Source organism: Equus caballus, chromosome 9 (assembly GCF_041296265.1).
Source record: "Equus caballus isolate H_3958 breed thoroughbred chromosome 9, TB-T2T, whole genome shotgun sequence".
In the NCBI taxonomy this organism is placed as follows: domain Eukaryota; kingdom Metazoa; phylum Chordata; class Mammalia; order Perissodactyla; family Equidae; genus Equus; species Equus caballus.
In genome coordinates this window covers 65,894,899-65,912,379 of record NC_091692.1, presented here as the reverse complement: position 1 = coordinate 65,912,379, position 17,481 = coordinate 65,894,899, and the positions used below count along the sequence as shown (strand labels likewise).

Sequence of the window (17,481 nt, the reverse complement as noted above, 5' to 3'; positions counted from 1 at the left end):
ATCTTTTTTTTAATTAAAAAAAATTTTTTGTTGTTTTTGAGAAAAATTAGCCCTGAGCTAACTACTGCCAATCCTACTCTTTGTGCTGAGGAAGACTGGCCCTGAGCTAACATCCATGCCCTTCTTACTCTTCTTTATACATGGGACACCTATTACATCATGGCTTTTGCCAAGTGGTGCCATGTCGCCACCTGGGATCCAAACCAGCGAACCCGGGGCCGCCAATAAGTGTAACGTGCACACTTAACCGCTGCACCACTAGGCCGGCCCCCTGCACTTGAATATCTTTATCCCTCTAGGTTGCAACATTGCTTCTTCTCTGTTATGACTTTTCCTCAATGATTGAACAAAACTTCTGCAAATAAATGTAAGCAACATTCTAAGCAGGTAAACTTCTATAAAGCACACCTCACTCTACCATCCAGGGCAAAAATGCAATAATGCTACTCTCATAGGCAGCATTCCCGCCTGGTTTTTCTGCCTCCCCCTCGGTTCCCAACACATGCACTCAAGAATCCAAACCTTTGCTCAATCTGAATCCCCTGTTTAAAATGTCTACCTCCTTTTCTTCCCTTGGAAAGTTTTTATGCATCCTTGAAGATTTATCTCAAATATAACATCTTACAAAAATCTTCCTGCATTTCTCCAAAGGAATGTTTCAGGATTTGCTGTGATTTGGGATGGGCTAGGTTATGCTATGGTAACAAATAATGCTGAAATCTCAGTGGCTCATCACAAGAAAGTTTTATTTATCCTTATGCCACGTGTCCATCTTGGGTCACCTGGGTTCTCTGCTCCATGACGTCATTCTTCATACTCCAGAACCCATTATGTAGAACAGAGGTTGACAAACTTGTGGGCCAAATCTGACTGCCATCTGTTTTGGCATGGCCAATGAGCTAAGAATGCTTTTTTAAGTTTTTAAGTGGTTAGAGTTTAAAAAAATGCAGCAGAGACTATATGTTGCCTGCAAACTCTAAAATATTTACTATTTGGTTATTTACAGGCAAAAGGAAAGAGAGTATGGCAAAGCTTGGGCAGACTTTTAAAGGTTTTACCTAGAAGTGATGTTACTTATACTCACATTTTATTGGCTAAAGCAAGACACATGGCCCAAGCTGCTATAAAGGACTGGGGAAAGTATAATCTTTCCGGTAGGGGATCAAGATATTAGTAAATAAAAGCACAGCCTACTGTAGTTTCCAATGACTTTTATTAATCATTTATATTTCTTTTTTCTGACAATTTTCTTTGTCTTTATCTCTGGTCTTTTGAGGTTTGGTTTAGCTGTTCAGTGGGCTTTACAGATCCCACAAACTGTTTATAATGTTTTTTTAAAATAATGCTAATCATGCTGACTGACATTTTCTAGTGTTATATCTTATCTCTTAGACTGTGAACCCCCCTTGGTTTCCCCAGCATTTGGTCTATTGCCCAGCACATAATAGGTCCTCAACAAGTGTTTACCAAACGATTAAGGGATTATCATCATATTCCTTCTTGTTGAATACAGAAGAGGAAGAACAATGTCAAGGACTTGATGAGAAGAACTGACAATATCAAGTTTTCTAAGATGTATTGGGCACGCAGTCCTGGACTTCTGGTTAAAACAATAAATTGGATAATGAAGTGCCACATTATAGGCTAAAGTGAGGAGGGAGTTGTATTCAGTGGTTCAGAAAAGATTTTGGAGCCTGAGAAGTCTAGGTTTTTATTCTATTCTATTCTGTCATTTACTAGTTTTGTGGCAACAATAGCTAATATTTACGATTTAAGATAAACTATCTCATTCAAGCCATGAAACAACTGAGAAGTAGAAACCGAGACTCCAAGAGATAAAAAGCTTGCCCCAAATCTCACGTGTCCCCACCTGTGAGCTGGGCTCCAGGGCCCAACCACCTGGCTATACCAAACTTGCAAAAGTCCTTTAATCTCTTTAAAAACTCAATCTGTTTCTTTATAGAATGAGGAAAATGAGATATCTACTCCTCGTGGCTATCATGAGGATTTAATGAGAAAGTGCATGTAAACGGCTAACGTTTAGGAAGAGGTGAATAACAACTATTCTGCAGGTAAGAATGAATGGAGATTGCCCTATTTCATCTGGGACATCATGGCCTGTATTTTACCTGTGGGATACAGCCTGGCTTCTCCAAGCTATTTAGGATTCTCTATATTGATCTCAGTTGGAGATTGGCTGCTGTTCTTCACAGCGTTTCCCATTGTCTAAACTTGAAATGAACCACAGGCTCTATGGTGCCATAGTTAAATCAAAATTCATTTCAGAGGAAAGCATTTCAAGAAGCTGTCAAGGAGTATGTAGAGAATCTATGAGTACTAACTCTCTCTCCACACCGCCTCAGGGTAAGTGTCCTAGGAGTCAAACCTAAAGCACTCTGCTATAGGAGAAAAGTAAGACCAAACCTATTTTAAGTAATATACTATATATACTACAGGTTCTAGGGATATTGCATATGAGCTTAGTGACTATTACTAATAATAGTAGTATTAATAGTAATAGTAAAGTCTTAGTGAATCTTAATCATATACCAGACAACTTGTTTTACAGAGTACCTTATAAAACCCCTTTACAAAGATATTGTAAATCTCCTCAATATTATAGAATTGCTCATAAAGAACTTGAGGTTTAAAAGGTGTATGTGGAACTGAAACAGAGCAAAAGAAATTTTAGAGTTAGGAATAGAAATTTTTTTTCTTTTTTTTTGAGGAAGATTAGCCCTGAGCTAACATCTGCCGCCAATCCTCTTCATTTTTGCTGAGGAAGACTGGCCCTGAGCTAACATCTGTGCCCATCTTCCTCTACTTCATACGTGGGACGCCTACCACAGCATGACTTGCCAAGCGGTGCCATGTCCACACCCGGGATCCAAACCGGCGAACCCCAGGCCACCAAAGTGGAACGTGAGCACTTAACTGCTGCACCACCAGGCTGGCCTCTGAAATAGAAAATTTTTAAAGGCTCAGTAACAATATATAAAATGGGGAATAAATATTAATGACAATCTTATCAATATCCAGGGAATAAAATAAGCCTTATACTAAAATCTAGAAAAGGTGTTAAGTCCCACACTTTTTATTATCAGAAAAAAGTGTTTCTAAACAAATTTTCCCTATTCTGTGCAATCTTCATTTTGCTTGTTTTAGAGGTAATGACTTACGATCTCAGAGTAAATGGGGACTTTACACGACAAGCTCTATTTCTCCACATCAATGGAACTCCAGTCAAACGTGTTCAAGGTTTTTTCTATAGACCATCTGCCAGACCTGAAGTCTAAATCCAATTTGATTCCCTGGGGTATGGACGTTGTTATTATTAATCCTCTTAATGAGAGTACGGAAAATCTTTTAAGATCAGTTTTTACTCAGCAAGATATAATTTGATCTTGTTTCCTCTCTGTGTTTTGGTTACCAGAGCTGTCCGTCCCCAACAAAAGACTAATACAATGCAATGCAGCATAAAATGTGCCTTTTTTTTTACTTTAACTTTTACTATTAGCTTTGATTTTCAACAATCAAATAGTTTGGGATAAAATTTTAGAATGGGGTGGATAATTCACTGGTTGCCAAATGCCCTTATTTTGGAAAAAAGTCACTAAATGCACATCATTATCTAAGATATACTTAATAAGTAGCTGAATCAGCCCTGTGTAAACAGAATATTGAAGTTCCCTCCCCACAGGTACTTATGAGGCGGGCTCGGTGAGCTGAGGAGTCGAAAGAAAGATTTCTTGGACTCTCAAGTTCTGGTAGTAGTGCTCCTTTATTCAGACAATAGCATGGGGACGGGACCCACGGGCAGTAAAGAGCTGCAATGGGTTGAGGGTAGGGCTAAATTTATAAGATGTAGGAATGTGAGTTATTACTCTACAAAACAAAGGAAAGATCATGTAAAAATGTTGTTAGAATAGTCTCAGTGCAGGTGGGGTTGGTTATTGGATGGTCCTATAGCTTTGGATACGAAACAGGTCGAATCAGGTCAGGACGTCCTCTGCTTCCCGGAGGATGATATAGATCAGTATGTAGGGCAGGACGCCTTGGGCTTCTCTCCCTGGGGGAGTCTTGATCCTCATCACTTACACACATATTTATACACTTGACCATAAATAAAATAAATTTACATTCAAACAGCTAAAATCAACACACATTGGAATGGAACAAAAAATGTACCATGCGGTATTAAATAAAAAGAATGGTTTTTAGGCTACAATCTGATTCAATACAAGAACATTTCTAAAGAGAACTGTGCCAGTCATAAACGTGGGTTGGTTAGCAATAAAAGAGACATGGACAAAGGAAAACTACAGAGGCAAACAGTGGCACTGTTCCTTGAAGTGGAATCCAGAAAGAAGGTGCCCTTCTCGATCAGTGTTAATCAAAGGGAACAGGTCTTTAAATGGTTTGTTACTGGTATAGGATGAGATAAGGAACTTGTGGCGGAATGTAAATGCTTCCTTCATTGAGGAAATCTTGCTTTGAAAAGAAAAGTTTGTCCAAATAAACAATATGCTTATTTATGTTGTTTTTATACATCTGGCACAAGTTCCTTATCTTATCTTGGACTAGTAACAAGTCTGCAGACCGCTCATTGGACTCCCTAGACCGTAAGTGACAAGGCTGTCTTTTCATCTTTAACAATGCAGTGTGCCCACTGCCTTAGCCAGTTTGGACTGCTGTAACAAAATATCATGGACCAGGTGGCTTGTAAACAACAGACTTATTTCCCACAGTTCAGGAGGCTGGAAGTCCAAGATCAAGGTGCCAGCAGGGTTGAGTTCTGGAAAGGGCCCATTTCTGGGTTACAGACTGTGAAATTCTCCTTGTATCTTCACATGGCAGAAAGAGGGTGAGGGAGCTCTCTGGGGTCTCTATTATAAGGGCATCAGTCCCATTCATGATGGCTCCACCCTCATGACCTAATTACCTCCGCAGAGCCCCACCACTTAATACCATCACATTGGAGGTTAGGACTTCAGTATGTGAATTTTGAGGGGCACACAAACTCTTGGTCCATAACACTCACTATTTAGCCGGGCCATGGGAAATCTCCCAAATTGTTCTCGTCTGTGCTACCTTGTCCAGAAGTAAGGTTCTCCCTTCAGATTCCCATTCACATAAAGTGTTCTGTTGTTCTGTCCCCACTTCCACCTGCACTTTGGAATCCTGTTGTTCACAGGTAGTGGGTTGTAGGGGGTCCACAGTTGAGGACAGCTTGGCACGTGATCCCTTCCCATCTCTCCGTGAAGAAATTCTACTCTTCTAAATAGTGGAGACGTCTCAAAAGTCTTTCCAGTTATCTTTTAGAGCCACCACTATCTTATGCCTGGAACTGATATTCTAAAATGCAAATTGTCCTTAATGAATCTAATCAAAATAGGTGTTATTTCAATGTGCATAAATCCACTAGATGGATGGGATAAAATTGTAGTCATTCTGTATTTCCAGGAATACATTGCTTACTTTAAATAGTGACTTGAGGACCATTTATTAAAGAAACAAGAAGCCTCTGTGGCAGTTGGTACAGGACAGGAAAGACAGTCTCTAAAAGGTCACCAAGTCATTCTCTTTCTCTCATTTTTAGAAGTTGCTATTGAAGAGAATGATTCATGATTCATTTCAATGGGTGTTTGTTGATATTTGTTGCATCTCTCAGAAGCCTGACCTGAATTTTTATGGTTGATCTTAAAACTAGGTAATCCCCTAGAAGAAGGCTTTTACGTTAGATTGTTTCTTAGTACCTGTGGGTAATAAGTATTATCTTCACCAACTCCCCCCCCTTGCCAATTTTGAAGGAAGCTGAAATTTCCCTGTTGCTTTGAGGACACTCCATCTCGCAACAGATGTTTTCAGTAGGTAATGAGCCAAATCCGTTATTCTTATCAGAAACTGCATCACATCTCTCCTGAGGCTGACAATTGGGAGCATCTTCAAAATGGGCTTCAACTCTGCTGCTCCCTGTCACCTCCAAGCTCAGCAATCTGTCTTTTGAAGGACACTAAATTGTGCTTACAGATGTCCTCGGACAAAGTTTTTGTTTTCCTCCCTTCTTAAAATGCTGAAAAGAAGAAATCATTTCCCTGTGTCTTTTCGCCTGGTTAAAAAATTCAGAGATATTTGCATTCTTTTAACTGAAGTTGATTCAGTGTACTGGAGATGCTTTTAACTCAGCTCTGTGTCTCACTTTGAGAAGGAGTCCCAAGTTTTATTGTTGTAGGCATTCTCGTTTCTTGATACTGACTTGTGTGTTAGCAAAAATAGTCATAATTGAATGACAAGTAGTTATTAATATTAATGAAATTACTTGTTTGTCAATCTTCCATTAAAGTCATTTCCCAATAATAGACTACAATAAAAAAACATTTTATCCTCTTTTAATTTCTTTTATGATAGATATAACATGCTCTTTAAAAGTCAAAAGTTTATGATAATGTAAATGGGCTTTGAGTCAACTTCTCCTGATACTATAGGTTATGCACTACAAAGAAAACAGAAGTTATTTAATATTTTATATTATGCGTACCTTTATATAAGTAAATATTATATATGTAAATATTTTATATATGTATGTGTGTGTGTATATGCGTATATCTATATCTCCTTGAACATGGGGCCTCATCCCTCCTGAGTGTTAACAGGCCCAGGTAGTGAAGAAGGGAGTCGACATACTTCTTTCTCTTCTACTGCTTCTCTGTAGATGGAATACTTGTAAAGCTGTATCCAAAAGCCTAAATGGAATTTTAGTATTTATTGGGTCCAGCTAAATCTGCTAATTTAGCTTCTAAGGCTTATGCAGGGTTTGTATTGTGGATATTTGTAATTGATACAGAACAATGGGTATCACACCTAGTGATGGTGCTGTGTATCTACAATATCAAAACCATTCCAGTGTTGGGTGGAGGAGGGAAATCCATTGCCCCTGGGATCCATGATAAATAGAGCTATTATCCTTGTTCAGGTGTTTATCAAACCAAACACCTCCTCTGTAATAGGGGACCAGATGATGTACTGAATGGATTTTCTGCTCTTACAAGAAGTTAAGAAAGGAGGGTAGGGGCCTGCATGGTGGTGAAGCGGTTAAGTTCCCACGTTCTGCTTCATCAGCGCCGTTTCGCTGGTCCGGATCCCGGGTGAGGACATGGCACCGCTGGGCAAGCCATGTTGTAGTAGATGTCCCACATATAGAGTAGAGGAAGATGGACATGGATGTTAGCTCAGGGCCAGTCTTCCTCAGCTAAAAAAGGAGGATTGGTGGTGGTGATGTTAGCTCAGGGCTAACCTTCCTCAAAAAAAAAAAAAAAAAAAAAAAAGAAAAGAAAAGAAAAGAAAGGAAGGTAGTTATGTATGTTCATACCTGATGACTATTTTTGTCTTGGAACAACCAAGCCTAAAGTTTTCTAGGGAGTTTGAATTTGTCTTCTGCTTTCTTCTGGGAAAAAAATTCTGGAAACTCAACCTAACCTAATGGGAATTCTTGGGTATGATTCACTAGATAATTAACAGTCATTTTGTTTACCCCTCATTACAGGGATCTCTAAATCGTTCATTAGTCCATCCATGCGTTAATTCTCCTTTCAAGTGCTATCTTGGGCTGATAAAAAAAAATGATTTAACTTAGTGAAGGAAGCATTTTCTGTCAAAAAAATTAATTTGAAGTTTTGTTTAAGAAAAACAGAAATACAACAGAGGGCTTTCTTAGAAATTAGACTAAATCTGACACATATGTTTTTAACTATTATAAGGTAAATGATATGGGCCAGTGGTATGTAATGACAACTACAGGGAAGATTTATAAATACGATTCCTCCTTCTCTCCACCCTACCCGCAAATGAGAGCTTAAAGTTTATTATTAGTTCTTAAGTAGTCAAACCAGCAGAAAAGCTGGATTTTCATATTAGATCAAATACATCAAAGTATCTCGCAACCTAGGTTTATATTCTAGCTGCCTATGGATGGATCGTAGGATTTCCGAAATCTCAAATTGCTTGCAAAAGATTGTGTGATTGTCTATTATGTCCACTCTTCTGAAGAAAGTTTTATCAGCTTATTGAAAAATTCTGTCACTCAAAAATAGTTACAACCACTGACACAATGGCAAACATTCCTATCAATGACTGTGGCAATTCCCCAGGGGATGAAAGAACAAAATCAGGTTGCACTCTCTCATAAGAGAAAAAACTAGGGAAGTAGACCTGTAGGGTATATTTATGGAATGTATTAATTTGATGATAAACTTCAGTTTAACTAATTTGTTGAATTATTAGCAATTTCTAAATATTCACTCCTTCGAATCTTAGTGACCTGAGTCTTGCCAGGCACTTGGGAGATCCTCAAGTTCAGGATGCCCCTACAGAGGAATCCCCAAGGTGATCAGTAACCGGAGTCTCTTTTCTGGCGATGCTGATCTCTCATTGGTGGGCAACTCGAATTGCTATGAGGTTTCCCTTATGTGACGCTGCACTTCCCTATCTGTTTCCTATGAAATCGTGATAGGAACAGAAGTTATCCTTCATGTGGAATCACTCCCACTTTCCCAAAGTTCAGCCTCTCTTAGCTGTGACATTTGTTAGAGAAACGAAAGTTTAGACTGCATATCTGGCAACCATCTGTGATTAGCTAAGTGAATTGTTCCAAGACGCTTGACGCCACCTTCCAAAAGATTTTCAGCTTGAACGACCATGCCTCCCTTCAAGCTGGTCTTGACCTATAATTTTGAAGGAAAAACACGTGAGTAATTGGTCTACCCAATTTGACAGTTACTTCTCTAATCTAAACCTTCTCATTAAAATGATAGCCTAAAAGTCACACGTTTAGTTCTAGAAATATTATTGTTAAGAACCCCAAATAACGTTATCAATATTTTCCCCAGTTCCTTTCTCCTCTCATCTTCTCTTTTCTTTTCACAGAGGGTAGTATTTCTCTTCGTACTCAGACAAGCTGCCCAACTTTGGCTCTACTTGTAGAACAACAAACCAAAGTATTAAAAAGTTATTAAAGTTGGCTTTTGTTTTGTTTAGGGAACTAACATCTTTTTTCTGAGTTAACAGGACTTGTCCTTTCATTTAGTTTAGACAGAGTTTTAAACCCTGCTCTCATCTCACTGGGAGGTTCTTATCCTCCTCCCTCCAATTCCCCTTATGTCAATTTTCTGAATGTCAACTGTTTCTTTTTTACTCAAACCTTTGTAAACGCAGAAAGAAGAACTCACCTCATCTATTGAAATCGTGCATTGCCTCATTTCTTTCCTTTGTACTTGTCACCTTTTAGTCAGTTAAAACAGTGTTTTTCAAACAGTAGGCTGCAATCCACAAACAGGTCATGAAATCAACTTAGTAGGTCATGACTAGCATTTTATAAATGAAATAGAATTTCTTGGAATAGAATGGAGTTGAATAGAATACAAAATATCAGAGTGCATCTAACAGGAAGGATAACAACTATGTCGTGAAACTTTTTTTTCAATTGTGAGAGAGAAAAAGAAAGACTGTGTATGGGGTCTCTAGGTAAAAGATTTTTCTTTGGCCATGGTCAAAAGCATTTGAAAAACACTGAGTTTAAATTCTGGAATTAGGATATCATCTACCCTACGTTCCACAGAGGGGAATTTAAACTCCTTAAATCTCCTAATATAGTAGTAGTTCTTGAGCTTTTATGCATCGGCTCCTTTTCAAATCTGGTAAAATTATGTCCCCTTTTTCCAGAAAAATGCACAGGAGTACAAGCTCAAAAAAAAATTAAAGTTGCTCATATAACTTTAAGGACTGCTGCCCGTATAAAAATATTTGGAATTTGTTTCCAAATTCTTGAAGCTTTCGTTTTATCCCTCACCTCCCATTTGAGCTCATACATTCTCACATCTAACAACTTAACACGATTTTCTATCTCTATCTCCATGTCTTCTTTCTTTCTCGTCTTCTAAACCACCTCCTTGATACTCCAAGCACGAGAATTTTCAGACACAAGTCATTTGGCTGGGCCTCTGTACAATTTCCCTCTCTAATACTCGTTAAAACACTGTCTCTCGGGTGTTGCTGACATATCTAAAATGAAGGCATTTCTGGCTTTCGTGTTCATTAGCCTTTCTTTTCTTTGTCCTGAATTTAGGTGTGTGTCTATTTAGAATGAAGCCTGATGGGTAATGAGCAGCTTTGCACACACCAGCCATGTTCTGTAAATATTGTTCCTATAAAGAGTAGTTATTTATTCTTCAAAATCAGCCATCCAATAATGTAGATATGCGTTATTACTGAACTGACATGCTGAAATTCCCTGGCGTCTGACAAAATGAAAACACGTAGCACTTGCTCCTCAAATCCTAGCAATGGTTAAAAACTGCATTTTCATGCAAACATAAATTACAAATGGAATTATGATAACTCCCCCCCCCCCCCAACAAATGCTCACAAATCATTTGTAATCCTGCCCTGGAGTGCTGTATAGTTGGCTCATTGCATATGCTCACAGCGTTTGTCAGTCTATTCAATCACCGCTACTTCCCGTGGCAAAGTGTACAGGGGCATTTAGAAAACCAGTATGTCTCTATTTCCCTAAATCTACTATTAGGGTGTAGAATCGTGAGTGCAGAGCACTGCTGCTTCACAATAGGAATAATCCTGAGTGTGTATCTTCGTTTTATTCATCTTCAATTTCTGTTTGACAGAATTTCATGCTGCTGGAAGATGTTACATTGACAGCCGAGAGATAATTTCCGTTTTTAATCCAGAGAACAAGAGTCACTTGGGAAGTGACTATAAATGTCCTCTGGGTGTCCCAGAGATATGCCTCATCCCCGTGCTGGAAGGAACACACCTCTGGGAAGGAAACAACTTTGATCAGTAAGTCTCTTTGGAAAACATTAAGAGAAATAGATTTCAGTGATTCCCCCATGAGTCATGGGGTGTGAGATAAAGTAAGCCCTTCCATTTCCAAATCAGCTTTCAAGTGGCGGCAACCCCGCCATTACTCCCAGGCAATGGTTTCCAGCGAGGAACTGAGCGTGATGTTCCCAAACAAGCCTCTCCTTTCTTTCAATATATTCGTGTAAACTTTGTGTGAAATAAGGCCTTTCTTATAATAAAGCTGTCATTAGCCTTATTCCCAGCACTTGTCTCAGCTGGCTGTACCTGGTAGATGTCCTGCTAAAGATGCCGTCCAATCGGGCTGATGCTCCGGTCTTTAACACTATAGTGTTCTCCTTGGGTCAATCCTCGCGACCTTCCTGATTTACTTAAGGACAGAAGCTTTATCCTATAATTGAAACATCTTCCCGGGCCAGCCCTCCTGAGGCTCAAGAAGATGATTCATTGACAGTCCAGAGACTATTTCCCTTCTATTCTGGACCACTGGGGGACAGGTTCCTTTTTTCTATGAGGCAAATTGAGGGTTTGTCATCCTCTCTATATTGTACGTTATATATATTATATATATGTCATGTCACTAATTGCATGTATACACACACACACATACACACACACACAAACTAACTAAGCTAAAGATCCTTAAGGGCAAGGATCCCCTTATATTCATCATCTTTGAGTATATATATATATATATACACACACACACATATATGTCTTATATACTAAATATATATTAAATATATATACACATATTTGTCATACACACAGGTTGCATATTACATACATATATATCACATATATATATATATATATATATACGTCTGTGTGTGTGTATAAACGTGTAGGCTCTTGTAGTAACCTCGGTAAGAGATAATTGAGCTATAAATGAGTGGCCTCATTAGTGGAGACAAGAAAATGCATTTAAGATACTTCTAGAAGGAGGAATTGACAGAACTAGATGATTGTCTAAAACGGGAAGCAGTAAAATGAGAGAGTAAAAGACCAGGATTACTCCTAGTCTGTGGCCAGTGTAACCAGGTGAGTGGTGCTGACATCACTAAGACGGGGAGCCCAACAAAAGGAAAAATTGGGGGAAGTTGTAGTTACCATAGTGACTTATGCACTTCTCAACATTTGGGTTTTGCACATGCTAATCTGTCTTCTAGAATGTTCCCCAAATAACCCATTTCCACCTACCTCCCCTACCCTTCCCCCTCTTCTTTGTCATTTTCCCCTTGATTTTCTTTACCTGGATAACTTCTATTTGTCTATTACTCTCAAGTTAGACAGCAGTTCCTCTGGAAAACTTTCCTGGGATCCGCAAGATTGGACAGGGTGCGTTCTTATGTGCTTCCAAGACTCTGTGCAACAATGTAGTATTTACCACAATACATTGTATTCACTTGTGTACTTTTCATTCTACACTTCTCTACCCGAAAGTAGCAGAGGAAAAGACCACCCCTTAACATCTGGTCTCCAGTCCCATCATAATGCTTGTGTCACAGTAAGAACTGAAAACTAGAATGTAATCATGAATGAATGAATAAAGAAATGAATGAATGAATGAGTAAAACAGGAGTAATTTTGAAGGGCACAATATTGAAACCAACTAACACCATTTGCTTTCATCCTGTCTGTTTCTGTTTGAGATTTGTGCATGCAGAAGCACAGATGGCCATGGGATTGCAGTACTCTTTACATATTTACTCTGTTTCTCCTGCTCTCACTCTCTCTCCCCACTCCCATCCCCACCCCCCACCAGGAACGGTCCTGAATCACAAATGACTCCACTAGTCCCTTAAGCATCTGTCTCTGATCACAGTGTGAGTCTGCCAATCTTGTAACAGACTCCACAAGTGTTTTCCTTGGATTAAAAATCTCATCAAAATTAATATTAAATTCAAAGTAAGTTCACGGTGAGGCAGCTTTTGTGAATAAGTGAAACATGAATGTGGTTTGGCAAATACTGAGTTCTAAAGTTCTTCTCTATTCTCCAAAGAACTAAAGGATGAAAAGAGGGTGAAAGGGACACCCTCTTATTCCCTCCTGTCAAATACAGCTAATCTAATTTACAAATTGATATAAACTTGTCTTGTTAGTAGTCTTGCCTTGTTTGTACTATGGACAAGCTGCCAAACTGAAATAGGTATAGGAATGAAGAAAAGAGTTGCAGACTTGAGTGGAACTTAGTGGATACTGAGCTCAGTTGGAACGAGGCATTCTGGGGCCTAGAGTAAAGGAAGGAAGCAACACTGTGAGGAACCCGGGATAACTGCGTAGAACGCTCATGCAAGGACAACTACGTAGTCCTCAGTCTTGCCACTAACGTGTGGTATGCGCACCTGCAGCATTGGCATCACCTGGGAGCTTGTTAGAAATGCAGACCCCTGGGCCCCTCCCCATTCCTACATTCAGAGCCTCAGGTTTAACAAGATCCTCAGGTAATTCGTATGGACATTAAAGCTTGAGAGGCTTTGCTATAAATCATAGCATTCACAGTGCCTACGGAGTTCAGATTAACTCACTGTAGGGTCACTTTTGAGTTTATTATTCAGATTATGGCATTTTTGAGAGTAAAAGGGGAGTGTTAAATTAATTTTAATTGTGTAGTTTTGAAATATTTAGTTATTAAGAAAAAATTAATTCTTATATAAATGGATCTATAAATTAGTTACAGTCATGAACCATTTTTAAGAATAAAATTCTTTCAGGGCTGGCCCTGTGGCCAAGTGGTTAACTTTGCACGCTCTGATTTGGCGGCCCAGGCTTTCCCTGGTTCAGATCCTGGGTGCAGACATGGCACCATTCATTAGGCCATGCTGAGGTGGCATCCCACATGCCACAACTAGAAGGACCCACAACTAAAAAAATATACAACTATGTACTGGGGAGATTTGGGGAGAAAAAGCAGAAAAACAAAAAAGATTGGCAATAGTTGTTAGCTCAGGTGCCAATCTTTAAAATAAAATAAAATAAAATAAAAATTAAAAAGTTAAAAAAATAAAATTCTTTCTAAAAAAGTGGAAATAAAACATTTCAATGTATATTAAAGAAAAAAATTCTTTATATTGACCTGAACATTAAAATATAACATAAGGGCTGGTTTCAATAGAGTCTGATATATTAATGTGAACTCATGTTTATTTTAAAATATATGTAGTACAGAAATAGCCAGCCCTGCTGGTCTAGTCGTTAAGATTCGGTGCTCTCACTGCTGTGGCCTGGGTTCTTTCCTGGTCAGCAAACCACATCACCTATCTGTCAGTTGTCATATTGTGGCAGCTGTGTGTTGCTGTGATGCTGAAAGTTGTGCCACCAGTACTTCAAATACCACCAGGGTCACCAATGGGGGACAGGTTTCAGCAGAGCTTCCAGATTAGGACAGGCTAGGAAGAAGGACCTGGCCACCTACTCACACAAAAAATTGGCCATTAAAACCCTATGAATAACCAGCAGAGTGACAAACAGCACTAACAACAACAAAAAGTACAGAAATAAGTATAGAAATGTGTGCATACACTCATTGCTATACATACATACATCCTAACTCTACCTACTGAGATGGTCCAGAGGCAGAAAAAGAATAACTATATAAATGTGGAAGAAGGGACAAGTTTCATAAAGGTCTGTGCCACAGTAACAGCTGCTGCAGGGGAGATCCATTACTAAATGCTAAAATCAGTGGGTGAAACTTTTAAGAGAAACAGGATATTTGCACAGCCTCAAAGTATCTTCCCCAAAATACTTTTTTCTTTTTTTTGGTGAGGAAAATGGGCCCTGAGCTAACATCTCTTGCCAGTCTTCCTCTTTTCGCTTGAGGAAGACTGTCCTTGAGCTAATATCTGTGCCAATCTTCCTCCACTTTATGTTGGACGCCCCCTCAGCATGGCTTGATGAGTGGTGCTAGGTCCCTGCCTGGGATCTGAACACGCAAAACCCTGGGCCATCCAAGCAGAGTATGTGAACTTAACCACTATGCCACCAGCCAGTCCCTGCAAATATTTATTCATTATGTGGTGGTTTTAACATAGGTCCACAAATTGTTTGATACTTCTCCCTTCAGGAAGTGGAGCTTAATTCCTCACCCCTGAAACGTAGACCAGATTTAGTGACTCATCTCTAAAAATAAAGTACGGAAAGGAAAACACGACAATTTTACCGTGGAGAAGTTGGCATACACAACCTTAGGGAAGCGTCCAAGGTTAACATCACCAGTGATAAGTTCTGTTGACATCACACATCCCCTGATGAGATGCAGTGAGAAGCACTTCACCTCTCTGATCTTTTTCCCCCAAATCTCTAACTCCAGGCCAATCATACGAAAACATCAGACAAACCCAAATTGAGGAACATCCTACAAAATATCTGATCAGTACTTTTCAAAAGTGTCAAGGCCATAGAACATTAAAGGACAGAGGAGCTGTCATACATTGGAGGGGACGAAGCAGCCATTATGACTAAATGCAACATAGTGTCCTGGATTGAATCCTGAAACAGGAAAGGGACAGTAAAAACCTGGAGAAACGAGCACACAGGCTAGTTAATAACAGTGTTCCAATGTTGGTTCTGATAAATGTGCCATGGTTACATGAAATGTTAATATGAAAAGATGTTGGGTGAAGGTACATGGGAATTCTTTGTACTATTTTTGCAACTCTTCTGCCAATCTTATTTTAAAATAAAAATGTTTAAAGACAAAAATAAACTCAGTGAATATAAGAGCACATTCATAATATATGTATACAAATATTTTGCAAAAGCAGTGTATTTATTCTTAATATTTATATAACATAATCTCAGAAATTGCTAAATGAGATACTTTCACTTTTTTATTTTTTCTATTTTTAATTGTAATGTGCAAATATTTCAGCCAATATATCCTCAGAGGGAGTAGTTTCTCTTTCCATTTAACTGCCTTCTTTTGGCAAATACATTTTAAAGAAAAACGATCAAATAATTTGTCTCTGTTATTTTTTGGGTATAGATAATGGAAGATCATGAGCTTTCTTATTTCATTCCCTTGCAATAGAAAATAAAAATTGATCCAATTACAAATAGAAACCCCAACAAAAGAGCATTCCCTCAAATTGAGATAATACAAAATGCAATTATAGAATTTTAGGGGCCAGTCCCATGCGCGAGTGGTTAAGTTTGCACATTCTGCTTCAGTGGCCCAGGGTTTTGCCAGTTCAGATCCTGGGCACAGACATAGCCCTACTCATCAAGCCATGCTGAGGCGGCGTCCCACATAGCAGAACTAGAAGGACCTACAAATAGAATATACAACTGTGTACTGGGGTGCTTTGGGGAGAAGAAGAAAATAAATAAACAAACAAAAAAAGAATATTGGCAATAGATGTTAGCTCAGGTGCCAATCTTTAAAAAGAAAAAGAATTTTAAAACTAAATCTTGGACATAGTTTTAATTCTTAATGTTGAATAAATTTAGACTCCTCATTTTGTAGTCATAAATTTCATGTATTTTTGTTGGCTTCTTTGAAAAGCTTTGATACTCCATTTGCTGAGTATATTGAATAAAGATTTCCAAACGATTTTGAATTAAATGCAGCCCAAATTCAAAGGACTTTCTAAAAAAAAAGATTAATATCATTATATGACATACACACAGCTATACAAAGTAATTTCTTCAAATTAGTGATCCAAACATTTCTAAAATCTGATTGCTGGTGGGAAGCAAAAAGAAAGCGAAAATTGCAATGCAATTATTATTTTGGGTTCAATATCAGCTTTATCAGAAAACTTTAGTTCAATTACTCTATGTGTATGCATATACACAAATAAACATATGTGTTTAAATTAAATCATTAAGTCAATTAAATTTAACTTAAATTGAGTATATATATATTTTCCAATTTTCCCAAGTATGACTTCTATTTCAATTGATAGGATGTTGTAGCTTATTTTGAAAAATTCTAAATTATATGTGCACTATCCCCATTCCAATAGCGAACTTAATACAGACCAGTCATTTGATCTCAATGAAAAGTCATACTTTCCAGAGTAATACACAAACACTTCCTGTAGCTGCACGTATTGAATCATAATCCTCAGACCCCATCAGTTAAATACCACCTGAATTTGAAGTAGCTGCTGAGGATTCATGAGCAGATTTATGTGACTTGGTTTTGTGTGGTTAGTTATATCTCTACAGCTTCCTTAGTCAACGGTAGTTGTCGAAAAACAATTTGTGGAAGTTACACATTCATTATCTAGCTTTCCTGAAAAACATAAACTTCAGTTCTTAATTCTATTTTCAAATATGGCATTTCATTTTATGCATTTTCTGCTGAAATGACATATTGCCACATAAAAATATGTTACCAAACAACCAAATAGATAACTAGCTGTATATTTATACCATGTAGGACCATATACTACACGATAAAACCAGAGTAACCAGAGCATTCAGACTAATGTCCATCTGTAACTTCGACGATTAGAGAACTACCCTTCTATTTGCAGCATATTCCACACTCTAATCAGTAATTCCTCACATTTTTCATAGATCTCGTCACCTAGTGGGGCTTTGTGCATCTTGGCAATCCGGACACAGTTACACCCAATAGCGAGCCAGGGGAAGGAACTC

The 17,481-nt window shown here is 38.4% G+C and overlaps 1 long non-coding RNA gene across 1 annotated transcript in view; it reads left to right on the top strand.

The window, feature by feature from the left end:
* LOC138915419 (uncharacterized) overlaps positions 1-17,481 on the top strand; it is a 51,204-nt gene that overhangs the window by 27,496 nt on the left and 6,227 nt on the right. The window contains exon 2 of the long non-coding RNA XR_011421340.1: positions 10,677-10,851. This is a non-coding gene — a long non-coding RNA (uncharacterized lncRNA). The remainder of the gene's footprint in view (positions 1-10,676; positions 10,852-17,481) is intronic.